The sequence below is a fragment of the Mus pahari genome, chromosome 2 (genome assembly GCF_900095145.1).
Source record: "Mus pahari chromosome 2, PAHARI_EIJ_v1.1, whole genome shotgun sequence".
Classification (NCBI taxonomy): Eukaryota; Metazoa; Chordata; class Mammalia; order Rodentia; family Muridae; genus Mus; species Mus pahari.
Genome location: NC_034591.1, coordinates 114,304,866 through 114,319,034, shown reverse-complemented (window position 1 = coordinate 114,319,034; position 14,169 = coordinate 114,304,866).

Here is a 14,169-nt window from a genome sequence, read left to right as displayed (position 1 = left end):
TGATGGCGTTTCCTCAGTTGAGGGTTTCGTCTTGCCAGGAATGCCAACTTGGCGATGAAAGCTAACTATGACATATGTTAAGGTTTAAATCTGAAATGTATCCCACAGGTTCAGGTTTTAAGTGCCCTGTCTCCAGCTCGGGACGATGTCTCGAATGTTGTAGAGTCTTTGGGAGAGGAGGCGTGAGTGGTGGAAGTGGGAACTGGGAGCAGGCCCTCATGTGCATGCCCCCAAGCTCTCTGTTTCCTGCCTCTGCTTCACACTCCTGCCACCAAGCAGCGCTGCACTGTCACGTCTGCTCCACTGCAATGGACTGAGACCCCCTGAAAACATGAGCCAGCACAAGTCCTCCATCCTTTAAGCTGCTTCTACCTGGTATTTTGTTGCAGGGACAGAAAGGTCACTAATACAGTGTGCACCGTGGTGTCCATTATTGTGAGCAAAAAAAATATACATGAATAGAGCGCACTGCACAACACTGAGGGATCCAGTGCACTGTGGAGCAAAATGAAAATATCTCAAAAATATAAGATGTGGAGTAAAATGTACAATATAGTATAGAGCCTGTTTTTAAAAGAAAAGTTCAGAACCCTCAAAACCATAGCAAAAACACATGCACACATAAATAGATATTTATTTAGCTCGTGGTAGTGGTCGCCTGTGATAGCCAAGGAGAAATTGGACTGGAGAAATCAATCCAATGGAGTTCAATTCTGTGTGGCTCTGACCTTTTCTAAAAGTAAAGATAGGGTGTGAAGTCGATGTGAAGAGGAACACTTGATTGTTTTGAGCGAGGCTCACGGATGGAGTTTGTTGTTTTACCTTGATTGTGTTACTAGATTTCACCCCTGTGGACTCCTACAGGGACACCGAGTCGATGGGCTGAGTCCATGGGAGGGACTGTTCTGGAAGGACCACAAGTGATGCCTGCCTCTGTGGCTTTGAACCCCGAAGAGCAGAGGATAGCCTTCGAGGATAGCCATGTCTTTACCACACAAAGCCCTTCCTGGAATGATGCCTTTTCTGAACACTTTCCCTACTCGCCAGGTTTTGAAGTTGTCATCTAAGCAAGTCAGGCATTTGTCAACTGTTAGGCTTTTTAACAAAGTGGCGCATTTCACTGACAGCTAAGGAACCCGTTCTCCTCATCCTCCCACTGACACTTTAATCCTGTGATTTTTTTTTTTTTCTGATCAGTTTTCCTTCCAGGGGTAAGAGACATAAAGGGCAAAAGTTCCCATTTGAAAATGTACAGTTTTTAGAGTAAGGACGTGCGCACCATTGTCAAACTGCAGCCAGCTCTCATCTTCAGAACTTTCTCACTATCTCAGACTGGAACCCTTTTCCCATTTAGAAATCATTCTCATTTCTAAGGTCCTCACTTCCTGGTGTCTTCTATTTTTCTGCCTTAGTCTCAGATTTTTCCCAGGACACCATGTAGGTAGAACCATGCAATCTTTGTCTTTGTGTGTCGGCTCCTGTCGTTTACTGGACCGATTTTTGAGACTTCTCCCCATTTTACCTCGTGTCCAAACTTCATTCTGTTCATGGCTGAACAGCCTCCCATCGGATGGCGAGGTGCACTTTGCTTACCCATCTGTCAAGGGAGCTCAGGGTTGTTGCTAGCCTCAGCCACTGTGAAAAGCGCAGCTGTGAACATCGGCATACAAACATTTGCTCATAGCCCTCCTGAGTTTGAGGCGATGCCATGAGGTGGCTGGGGAACCAACAGGGAAGTTTATGATTCATCTTTTGAGTGACTGCAAACTCTAATGTAACAGCACCTCACATTTCCATCAGCGATGTCTAGTGTGGCTTGTCTACACACTGTTGTCCATTCTTGTTGTTTCTGGTTTTCAAAGCCACACAAATGGGTATGGGGCGGTTCTTAACTAGAGTTTGCAGTTTCCTTTATAATCAGTGCTAAACATTATGCATTTTGTTTGTGTTTGTTTGTTTTTTGACTAGTTGGCTAGGTTCAGCATTTGCCTAGATGTGGTGCACATAACATGGTTTCATTGAGGAGGGGACTGGGGAGGGAGACTCTCTGATGATAGAAGCTAAGACATGAAGTCAACCTTAGTGGCTTCTTATCTTATGTGTTTAGTATCTGCAAACTCAAGAGGCAAATTCAAGATATGGCAACCTTTGCTTCCTGTGCTTCGGGTCCTCTCAGAAGTTTCTCCGAATACTTTATATGTAAAGTTGTTCTGTTTGTTAACAGAGCAACTTCGTGTGTTAAGTGTTTACACATGAAGCCAACTGTCTCATCTAGTGCTCACAGAAGATCTTATTTATCACTTGCAACTTTGAAGGCCAAGCTGGCTGTGCTGAGGCCAGTGTGGTGTGCTGGGCTCTGCCACCTGACTCTACTCAAGGGATCTTTTTTTTCAGTGTTTTTGTTGTTGTTGGTGGTGGTGGTGGCAGGTTTTTTTTGGTTTTGTATACAGTTTCACTTTTTACTCATATAAAAACTATTGTTGCTGATTAAAAATGTTACCTATGGCTCCAACAAGATACTTCAGTAAGTAGAGGTGCTTGCTCCTAATTCCCAGAAGATACATACACACTGCGCATGCACACGCACACACACAACATAAAATGTAATTTTATTTTAGAGCTGGAGAGATGGCTTAGCAGTTAAGAGCACTGGCTGTTCTTCCAATGGATCCAAGATTAATCCTCAGAACCCACACGGTAGATCACAGCCATTTATAACTCTAGTCCCAGGGAATCTGATGCCCTCTTCTGTCTGGCTTCTGTGGGCATCTTAGTTTAAGTTTAGTTCTATAAAACACCATCACCAAAAACAACTTGGACGAGTGAAGGGTTTATGTCATCTTACGACTTTCAAGTCCCACTCCACCCCCTGAGAGAAGTCATGGCAGAAGCTTGAGGAAGCAACCAGAAGTCAGAAGTCATGCAGAAGCCATGAAGGAGTGCTGCTTACTGGCTTGCTCCTCTTGGCTTGCTCAGGCTACTTTCTTACGCCACCCAGGACCCCCTGCCCGGGGCTGTCACCACCCACAATGAGTGGAGCACTCCCATATTAATTATCAATCAAAATAATACTCAGCAGACTTGCCCGTTTCTCAATTAATGCTCCTAACCAGTTGACCCTAGCCTGGGTCAACTTGACACACAATGAGTCTGTTAAAGCAAGTCCTACTATAATCTGAATAATGTCCTTATAAAAGGAGGAAGGGTAAACACAGAGAGACACCAGGACTGCACGCACACAGGAAAGATCACATGAAGAAAGTCTGCAAGCCAAGCAAGGAGATGCATGCAACTCAACCTCCCATCGCCTCGATCCCCAACTTCAAGCCTTCAGAGCCATGAGGAGAAAGATTTTGTTCGTTTAAGTCCTCGGTCCTGCCTCACTTTGTAATGGCAACCCTAGAAAACTTAAACTGTTGTTATCCCAAACCCATCCATTGTCCTGAGAGCTTGCACTGTTTGTTCTATCTTTGGGGACCTATTATCACAAATCTCTTCTGTTGAATTTTAAGGATTAAGTTGTGTATTAATTACATTGACATAGTTAGTGTGTCAATTGTTGGCCTGCCCCCAGTGATAGAATAAAAATAGATTCCTGTAGTGTTTGTATTGGTTATTTTCATGTCACCGTGGCCAACATACCTGAAAGGACAACTTGAATTAGGACAGACTTACTGCCGATCCTTGGTTGGCCTGCCCCCAGTGATAGAATAAAAATAGATTCCTGTAGTGTTTGTATTGGTTATTTTCATGTCACCGTGGCCAACATACCTGAAAGGACAACTTGAATTAGGACAGACTTACTGCCGATCCTTGGTTGGCCTGCCCCCAGTGATAGAATAAAAATAGATTCCTGTAGTGTTTGTATTGGTTATTTTCATGTCACCGTGGCCAACATACCTGAAAGGACAACTTGAATTAGGACAGACTTACTGCCGATCCTTGGTTGGCCTGCCCCCAGTGATAGAATAAAAATAGATTCCTGTAGTGTTTGTATTGGTTATTTTCATGTCACCGTGGCCAACATACCTGAAAGGACAACTTGAATTAGGACAGACTTACTGCCGATCCTTGGTTCTAGAGGGTACGCCCCATGGTTACTTGGCTCCATCCACTCGGACAGAATTCTGTAACAGGAGGGCACGAGTCTGGAGAGGTTCTCACTCATGATGGACAAGAGGCAGAGAAAGGAGGGTACTGGGGGCTGGAAATAACTTTCAAAGTTAAACCACCAGTAACTGTTCCCTCCAGCCAGATCCCAGCTCCCAAAATTTACAGTTTCCTACGAGTGGGGACCAAGTGTTCAAAGCAGGAGCCTGTTGAAACCACAGTGATGCTCTAAGTCCATTTCTTCTCTCTTCTATTTTGCTCAGTATAAATGAGCTGCTTCTTTCTATTCCTGGGCTCTGGGGTTTCTAAGCAGATGCCTATTTCCGTGGCTTATTGAGCTGAGTGGCTTGTCACAGACAGGAAGTTGGTGTGTGTGTGGGGGGGGGGTCATAGGATCTGAGAACTTATTAGCTGTGTGCAACCTCAGGCAGGCTATCTTATTTTCCTGGCTCAGTTTTCTCGTTTTCATGGTACATTGATGTATATGTTATTTTCAGAGTTGCTGGAAGCATTAGTGTCACCGACAGGGACAGGCATACTATATTGGATGGCTTATGGTTGGTCTTCAATCAATAGTAGCTAGTGTAGGTAATCAGGAAGTATCTGTTTATTTCTCCCTTTCTGCTCCTGTGTTCTGAGTTTATATAAGCTATGTTGTGTTTGCTTACCTAAGAGGTTTAACTAATTCCCTATGTTTGGTGTATGCAGTATGGCTTATGTCAGCACTACAAGGCTTGGCTTCTCAAGGGGCTTTTGTTGCCTGGTAGATACATGAAGAGGTGTGACACAAGATGTAATGAAATAGGAGGTGTGTACATCTTTTGAAGATGAATATGTAACCTTTTGCACGATCCTTCTCTTGATGGCCCTCATTTATTTTATCTGCAAAGTGGGGCCTTCCTTAGTCTAGAATACATCTCTAGCACACATTTTTCTGAAACCAATGGTTTACCCCAAAATCACAAAGGCCAAGAGAATGGACCAAGTCCTCATTCTCAGTTTTGTATTGCACAAATCCTCCTCCCATGACCACCCTCCCTAAACACCAGTTCTCACGGTTTAAATCAAATCCTATTGGCTTTGCTTCTTTGCTGAGACAAGGTTTCATATAGAGTCAAACTAGCCTAGAATTTGCAATGTAGCCTAGGCTGTCCATGAGCTCCTGGCAATCCTCCTGCCTCAGTTTCCCGAGTACAGGGATTGCAAGTGGGAGCCACCATAGCCGGGGTTTGGCAAGTCGATGTTTATTTAAAAACAGCTTACATAAAAGGAGCTTCTATCAGCTTTGGGGAGATTAAAGTAAATGAACTTGTTTCCTGAAACAGCTTGGGGTTTTCTTCTAAAAGGTTTCTGGAAAATATTGCATGGAACTTCCAAGCTGCACTATGTTTTATTTGTAACTGATTTCCTAAAATATCGAGTTTCTGTCATGGTTTGGCTATGAATGGCTCAGGTGTTAAAGCTCTCCATTGATGGACTCTGGCTTATCAATGGATCGGTACATTAGTGAATGATGCAAACATGTTCTTACTGGAAGGTGGGGCAGATATTTGAAGATGGGGCCAAGCTGGAAAGTCATGAGGGTGGGTCCTTAACAGTCTAGTCCTCTCTCTCTCTCCCCTTCGCTCCCTCGGTCTGCAGCCCCCTGCCCCACATGCTCCTACCACCATGATATTTTATTCTGCTTCATAGTGATGGAGGAAGCCAGCCAGGGGTTACACCTCTGAAACCATAAACGAGACCACGATTTCTTCCTCTGAAATAATTTGAGATCTTTGTCATCGCATGAGAAACTGACTGGCATGGTTTCTGCATGGGAAGACTGACTTATTCTGTGGTGTCCCTGAGCAGAGCAGGGCAAAGGTGCTTGTAGGGATTCAAGTTGAGTTCCTTCTGCCTCTTGCACCAACTGGACTCTCAGGCCTGCATCCAGGGGGGTGGGGGTGGGGCTATAGAGGAGCAAGTGGGTGGGAAGCTTTTGAAGGGGGGTGTGACAGGAGTCTCATTCATCCACACAATGAAACAATGAAAGCCACATCTGCTGTGTCTGCCCTCCTAGGCCAGAGTTTACTGGCTGCTGTGTGAAGCAGTTTGGCCAAACAATTGGCAAGGGGGAGGCGTGCTTACTGCATGAAGCAGAGCCTCGAGGGGAAAGCCGTGTCTTTTATAGGGAGTATGATGGATGCATCTAAATGCTCTCAAGGCCCAATGCCCACGCTAAGGGTTAGTTCATCAGCACCACAGCCAGCTTCATCCTTACCACTCAGTCAATATCTATTCAAAACCAGACTCAAAGCTGCCACGCTGCTTTCAGTAATCCCGAGTCTACGATGTTATCATGCCGAGTTCTCCATCTTACCCTGACAGCCCTGACGGTATTGTAGGTCACTTACTTCACTTCAGAGTTCCCCCTACAGAGCCCAGGCAGGCAGGCCTGACACCAGATGTCCAGGGGTCATATGATGATTCCCGAGAGGTCAAGTCAGCGTTTGCCTCTTCGGTAGTTAAGGAGAGCAGCCCACTTTCATTGGTGTTTTGAGAGAGCTCTTGTTCTAAATATCTAATTGTCTGAATCTCTAAACCCGTGATTAAACTGTAGCCAGCCAGGGGGAAATTAGAAATAAACTGGAATTGTCAGTGACTTGCGGCTGACGGGCCTTCTAACTGCTGCGGAAGCGACTGAGCCTCTCTGCTCTGTGTTCCAGGCTTGGAGGAGAAACGCAGAAGAAGTAATGTGGGGAAGGAAAAGATGACATTGGCACAGGTCCGACAGAACCCGAGGATCCTTCCTGTGAGAACAGACTGAGGGTGGCGAGAGAGAAGCTATTAGGCAAAGGTAAGCGCCCAGTTTCGTGACTACCAAAGCCTCGCATGAGCTGTGAGCACACTCTGAGGTGTCCACCCAGGAGGGAGTGGGAAGCACATTACCACAACCTTCCAATCATCTGCCATTGCCTCTGATGAAGAGGAAAGAACGCACTTACTCTTCCACATGGAAATAAAAGTGAAATGGCCCAAAGGTGACCAGGAGACTTCCATTCTATAGGGGTTGCCTTCCTAGAAAGAAAAAAATAATAAACTAAAATGAAAAGAAAAAGAAAGAAGATTTAAAAAATAGCAACTGTTCTGTGCTTTAGATGAGTTGCCTAGGCGTTGCTCAAATTTTGTACAAGCATTCTATTCGTGAATTGTTTTTTTCTTTAAACAAGTCTTTGTATATGTATAGGGAGTTTTGCCTGCATGCATGTCTGAGCACCTAGTGCGTGCCTGGTGCCCACAGAGGCCAGAAGAGTAATTGAGAGTCCTTGGGACTGGAGTCCCCTGGGATAGTTGTGAACTATCATGTGAGTCCTGGAATTCAAACCCAGGTCTCCTGGAAGGGCAGGCAGTAGTCTGTGGCATGGGGCATCTCTCTAGCGCTGATTTATTTATTCATTCATTCATTCATAGTTAAACACATAACTAGCTCAGGCTGAATGAACAGGTGAACAAAGCTAATGATTGAGATTTGGTGATTTTGTTTGTTCTTTGACAATTTCATACGTGTGTACGATATAGCTTGATCGAATCAGATCCCTTCCCTTCTTTCTCTTTTTTTAATCTGACCTTCCCAACACTGCCTCTTTCAACACTAATGTCCTCTTGTTCTTTTTAAATAACTTTCTGAGTCCAACTACTGCTGTCCATATGTGCACAGATGTGGGGCCATCCACCAGTGCCCTGGTTCTGACCCTTCCTAATGCTTTAATACAGTTCTTCATGGTGCGGTGACCCTCAAACATAAAATTTTGGTGTCAATTTCGTAACTACAATTTTGCTAGTCTTATGAACTGGAATGTAAATATCTGTGTTTTCTGATGGTCTTTGGCATCCCCTGTGACCCCCAAAGCAGTCATGAGCCACAGATTGAGAACTGCTACACTAAGAGACTGTTGGCCTTCCAGAGGCTACGCCCCTAAAGGAAATGGTCTCTTCCTTCCCTGGTAGCCAGCAGCTGTAGGAAGTTCCTCATCTAGGACTGGATATAAGGAGACTGTCCTTGCTTCATTGAGGGAACTTTGACTGGCTTGTAACCCTGACTCATATTCTTTCTGTCCCCTTTTCCATGATTCTTCCCCTTTGCCCTGTCTTGAAGTAGGGTAAGATGAATAGAAACAGCCTATTCAGGCTTGAACCCTCAACAGGCACTTAATTCTCAGCTTTCTGACCAGCTGTGAACAGGATATCGGAGGAAAGTCTAAATGCCCACTGGGTCCGATATCCAAACTCTTCCCACAGAATCCATGTTAAGAACTGTGACATGCTCCATTTCAGGAGTCACTGGGGAAACAGAGAGCACACTGTGGGATGCTGAGATAGTTCACACAGTCTCAAGGCCAAGTTCAAATGCCCGGCACCTATGTAAGAAAGCCAGGCATGGCTGTGTGTGGGGACTGTATGGGGCACTGGGGAGGCAGGAAAAGGAGGATCCCTGAGACTTGGTGGTCTATCAGCCTAACTCAGCTTCAGACACTGACAGACCCTGTCTCTAGGGAACAGGGGGCAATGATCGGCCAGAGCACCTGTGGTGGTTTGAATGAGAACAGCCCCTGAGATAGTTTGCATATAATTAGCCTAGGGAGTGACACTATTAAAAGGTGTGTCCCTGTTCAAGTAGGTGTGGCCTTTTTGGAGTAGGCATGGCACTGTGGGCATCGGCTTTAAGACCCTCATCCTAGCTGCATGGGAGTCAGTCTTCCACTGGCAGCCTTCAGATGAAGATGTAGAACACTCAGCTCTGTCTGCACCATGCCTGCCTAGATGCTCCACTGCTCCCACCTCGATTATAATGGACTGAACCTCTGAACCTGTAAGCCAGCCCCAAATATACATTGTCCTTTAAATAAGACTTGGCTTGGTCATGGTGTCTGTTCACAGCAATGAAACCCTAACTAAGAGCCCCCATAGGCTCACAGGTTTGAATGCTTGGTCACCAGGCAGTGGCACTATTTGAAAGGATTAGGAGGTGTGGCCTTGTTGGAGGAAGTGTGACACTGGGGGGGGGGGGGGTGGGCTTTGAGGTTTCTAAAGCCCGAGCCAGGTCCCAGTGTCTTTTACTTCCTGCTGCCTGCTGGCCACTCCAGCTTCAGACTCTTTGGTTATCTGCACTCCTGTGTCCAAACCTCCATAGACACACACTCATGCACATAGTTCAAAAATTGCAGAGATGGCTCAGTGGCTGAGAACTCTTGTCCTTGTAGAGGATCTAGGTTCAATTCCCAGCATGGATGTGGCAGCTCACAACCGTCTATAACTCCGGTTGCAGGTGATTTGATGCCCTCTTGTAACTTCCATGAGCACCAGGTAGACACATGGTGTGCAGACGCATATGTGAGCAAAACACACATAATACATAAAATTTAAAAGTCTAAAAGAAATGTTTAATCATAAAACAAAGCTAAGAGCAGGTCTGAGGGATCGAACTCAGATCCTCATGTCTGTAAAGCAAGCACCTTACCAACTAAGCTATTTCTTCAAACCCTAGACCTTGTTATTTTCCTTTGAAGTGACACTTCATACTCCCAAGTTAGAAAAGGTAAAGAATAAGCAACAGATTGCTAGCTAACTCCCAGTTACGTGTATTTGCTCATTGAAGCCTTTATTATAGAACAAAGAGATTGTCATTTCCATTTCATGGATGATGAAGATGAGAACAGAGAGGCTATGCAACATGCCCAAAGTCACACAGCTAAGGAAAGGCAGAGCTGGTCTTCAGGATGGAAGTGGCTCTGTAGCTGCTGTGCTTCACCAGCCCTAACTCGGAAGCAGGAAGCAGGAAGCAGGAAGCAGGAAGTAGGAAGCATCATAGGCTACAATGAGCCCTTCAGGTGTTCCTACTTCAAGACTTTCTCTGGAGACCTAGAATGTCTGGAAGGAATTTGGTTTTCTGCAGTACAGCTTCTAACCCGAGGTGGACAAACGCTTTGTTTCTAGCTGGAAGGAGAGTCTTTAACATTTAATTTAATTTGATTACTAATTAACATAAATTTAAATTTTAACGTTCTCCATAACGACAGTCACTACAGTCGTGATGGCGAACAAAGGAAGGCTGCTTACCAAAAAACAATGGGGTTTCAGCGGCTTTGGCAGGGGGCTTTGGTAGATGAAATCTACGTCTCTGTGCAGTCTCCGTACTGAAGGGAAAAGCAGGAATGCACAGTCTTTCCTTCCTCCCAGGATCTACATCTCACCGAATGGGAAAGTAGCTTAAGAAAAAACAGTCATAGCTATCTATGTTCAAGCAAACTGGGATGTTAAAGGGAACTTAAATTACTTTAATTGCAAGAACTTTCAGACATTTAGAAAATGTGGGTGAATTATCCTCAAAAAAAGAGGATAGAATATATACAGATTACATAATATAAACTTTTTCTTAGTTATTTTATCCCTAAATCCTTCTTCCATGAAATCCTGAGTCCAGTTAGCCACACTTTCTAGCAGGCTTTTTGAAGACCTTTTAAGAAGGAATTTTCCAGGTCCGCCACTAGGGGTCAGTCGTGCCGCACCCAGCGCTACCCTGGTCCTTTCCTATCCTGACCAAACACTGACCAAACATTGACCAAGTGCCCTCTGCACACCTGAGGCTGGCAGGCGTTTTCGAGTATACATTACTAACGTTCAAGGAATGTAAAAAAAAAAAAAAAAAGAGGTTTAGGAACCCTCGAAACCGCCTCACTTTCAGACTCACCCCCAACCCCGGGCTCGAGTCTGAACCCTGAGGGGGTTCTCAGCCCTATTTCTCCTAAGGACATGGCCTTTCTGTCATCACAGGCTCCAGGAGCACCTTGTGGACCTCACTGATGGCCACTGAGGAGAAATTCTTCAGACACGGCTGGAACTGCACCACCTTTTTTGGTTTAAGCCTCTGCTTGTCTGTCAGGCCTGGTTGGCCACTCTGAGGAAACTTCTGAGAACCATGGTCAGAGTCTCAGGCCTAACTAGAACTGATATGCCTAAAGTGAGGCAGCTGCCCTCCCTTTCCATGCCAGGACAGACATCATCAATCTCCCACAGCATTCCTTGGTTACAGAACCCAAAAACGTTCTCAGGATCCCTTCCTGACTCAGGCAGATATTACTAATCAATAGGCTATTAGTTAACCAGACTGGGAAACTTCACCTTGAAGGTCACCATGTTAAGTTCCTTCTGTTTGAACCTTCTCTGGTGATTTGATTTAATTTCTCTAATCTACAGGGTCCACATATGCTCGTGCACGCGCACACGCGTGTACACACACACAGAAAAAAATGGGCCATATATCATGACACAGACAAGTAAACCCACCCTTGGGGAGCCTGAGGTGGGAGGCCCTGGAATTCAAGGACATGTCTTAAGAAAATGGTGTTTTGTTTTTTTCTGACCTGCAGGAAAAATGTATGTCTCAACAGCCCCAGCTATTTTTACTACAGCTTCCCATGATGCCTGACTCAGGAACCACACCTAATTGAAACAGGGATGCTGCTACATCCCAGCATCCGCCACAGGCCCAAACCTGGGTCACCCTATGGTTTACCTTCTGGATTCCTGATACTGTCATATGACACATATCTCATTTTAATTAGCAAGTCCATGGAACTAGCAGATTCTGTGAATGAAGTGCTAAGAAAACTGTGTGTGTGTGTGTGTGTGTGTGTGTGTGTGTGTGTGTGTGGTGTGCTTTTTCAGCAAAATCTCTGTCAGGTATGAGAAGCAGCTGTGATGGCGGACTTTTAGCCTTGTTAGCATCTGACAGCCTTGTTGCTGTTGAACGCTGAGCACATACTTAGGATTTCAGAATCAGAGGCACAATTGCACAGCCACTAGGCATGGCTTCTGAGTTGAAGTGAGGCTCGCTTCTTGCCTTCATTGGTATTAGAGTCTCTGGTGTCTTACCCTTAACACCCACCTCCTGTGTGGCCAGTGCTGCCACTGTGAAGATTGTGTGGGGCTGGGAATTTGATAGTATAATTACCAGACATTTATAGTACCCATAGGTGCTACAGTGAAGGATGAAGACAAAGGCAGCCATGTTCACTCTTGAATCCCAATTCCATCAGCTGTGAGACCTGACAGCTAGGCCCCAAGGTCAGAATTTAATTCACAAATGGAGCATTAGGGAGTGAACTTTCCCCTCATGGCCAGTGCCCTGAGCTGAGTGCACAGTAGGCTTCAGGACACGGTCACCCGTCACTTAGGACGGCGAGAAAATAATGAGCAGCCACGTTCCACCTCGCTGTTCATTCTCTAGAAGATTCCCTGTGAAATTCCACGCCATCCGCATCCTTACGACAGCTGAAGAGATTGACCTTTGTCAAGGAGCTTGCCAGAAGTACTTGTGGGGTGGGGGGGGGGGGGCGGGGGGGATATCTAGTATCAGGAGGAGGGCACTTGCGCACATTGGATATTGGGAAGAAAGCATCGTGGCAATATTACAATGAGCGATGAACCTTGCTGGTGAAACAGCTCTGTGAAGGCTGAGAAGAAGTGGGTGTCTTAAGGAGCGATAGCACACCTCCCTCTGCCGGGATGCCAAAGGCCATCTTCCACGTCAAAGATGGGAGTTAGAAGGTCCAAAGGGAGGGATTAAAAAAGCATTCCAAGCCCCTGACTGAGAGATAAAGTCCGGCACCCGCTCATCTGTGTTAGGGAGCCTCTGCACAGTTTGTGGTATGATCTTATTGCATTCTTTCAGCTTTACCTCAAGACAGTAGCTTCAGAAATTAACTCAGGGTTCCTCAGCAAATCTTAAATGCGCCTCTTCCCGTTGAAGGAAGCCGCTTCAACTTCAACTAGGAACATTCACATGGGGACTCAAGGTAATTGGCAGATATATCGGTTCCTGTGTCTTCTTGGGGTCATTTGATTTATGACGGGGAGGGGGTATACCTCATTTGTTCAGTGTTCGGTTTTTATTAGCAGTGAAATCAAGGGGGCTTCTCCTAACATATAGTTTCCTTTCATATATCTTGTGAAAATCACCTGTTCCCATCCCTAGCATAATTAAGAAAGGAAAAAAATTAATCTGGAATTGACAAACTGAAGGGCAAGAAAAAGTGTCTTTGTTATCCAGCCCAGGTAGTTAAGTACAGACTGAGTGTTCCTTATCTGAACTGCTTGAGGACAGTGTGGTTTGGATTTTAGATTTATTTCTCTAGTTTTGGAAAAGCTGCATGTATATAATGAACTCTTTGCACAAAGATCCAAGTCTAAACATAGGTTTCCTTTATGTTTCCCGTGCCGTTCATTAAATGCAGTATACACAAGCCTGGGGTGATTTTATACAGTATTTTAAAGAACTCTGTATGTGAGACAGTTTTGTGGCGTGGAATTTTCCACTGCCGATGCTTAAACAATCTCATGTTTTGGAGCATTTTGCATTTGATGTTTTTGGAGACATTCAACCTGCAATCCCAGATAGATGGACAGCACGAATGCTCGGCTTCTGCCTGCTGTGCTTAGTTGGTGTTGTGACTGATGAACGTTCTCCAAAGTCGAACTCCCTCCTTGAATCCCCTGCCTCTTTCAGCTGCCTGGCCCCCCGCTGGCAGTTGCTAAAGCCTGCAGGTCTTTGCAGTCCGTGCAGATTCTCACCTACACGTCAGGTGGCGCTGCTGAGCAACGCTTGATGCTCCCAATAGCGATTGGAGCACGGCTCTGCTTGTGCAGTTTCAAGATAAGGATCTCTAGTTCCTCCGCCAGTGTGCGCAGCAAAAGAACCTTATCTAGTCTGTGTCTCACACTCAGCAAAAACACTGCCTTCAGCTGGGAAAGGTTTTCTTTCCGTGGTTGCACATTTTCTTTATTACACAATGGAGTAAGTTACCAATGACTTTCTTTCCCTGTCCATTAGTTCTCCCAGGGAATGCTCTGGAAAGCAAATCCCTTTCAGCAAAGTGGTAAAGTTGAACCCTTCTCTGGAAAAAAAAAAAAAAAAAGAAAGAAATGCACTAGTTAAATTTAAATTATATTGAAGTAAAGTTATTAAATGCTGGGCTGGTGAGATGGCTCAGTGGGTAAGAGCACCCGACTGCTCTTCCGAAG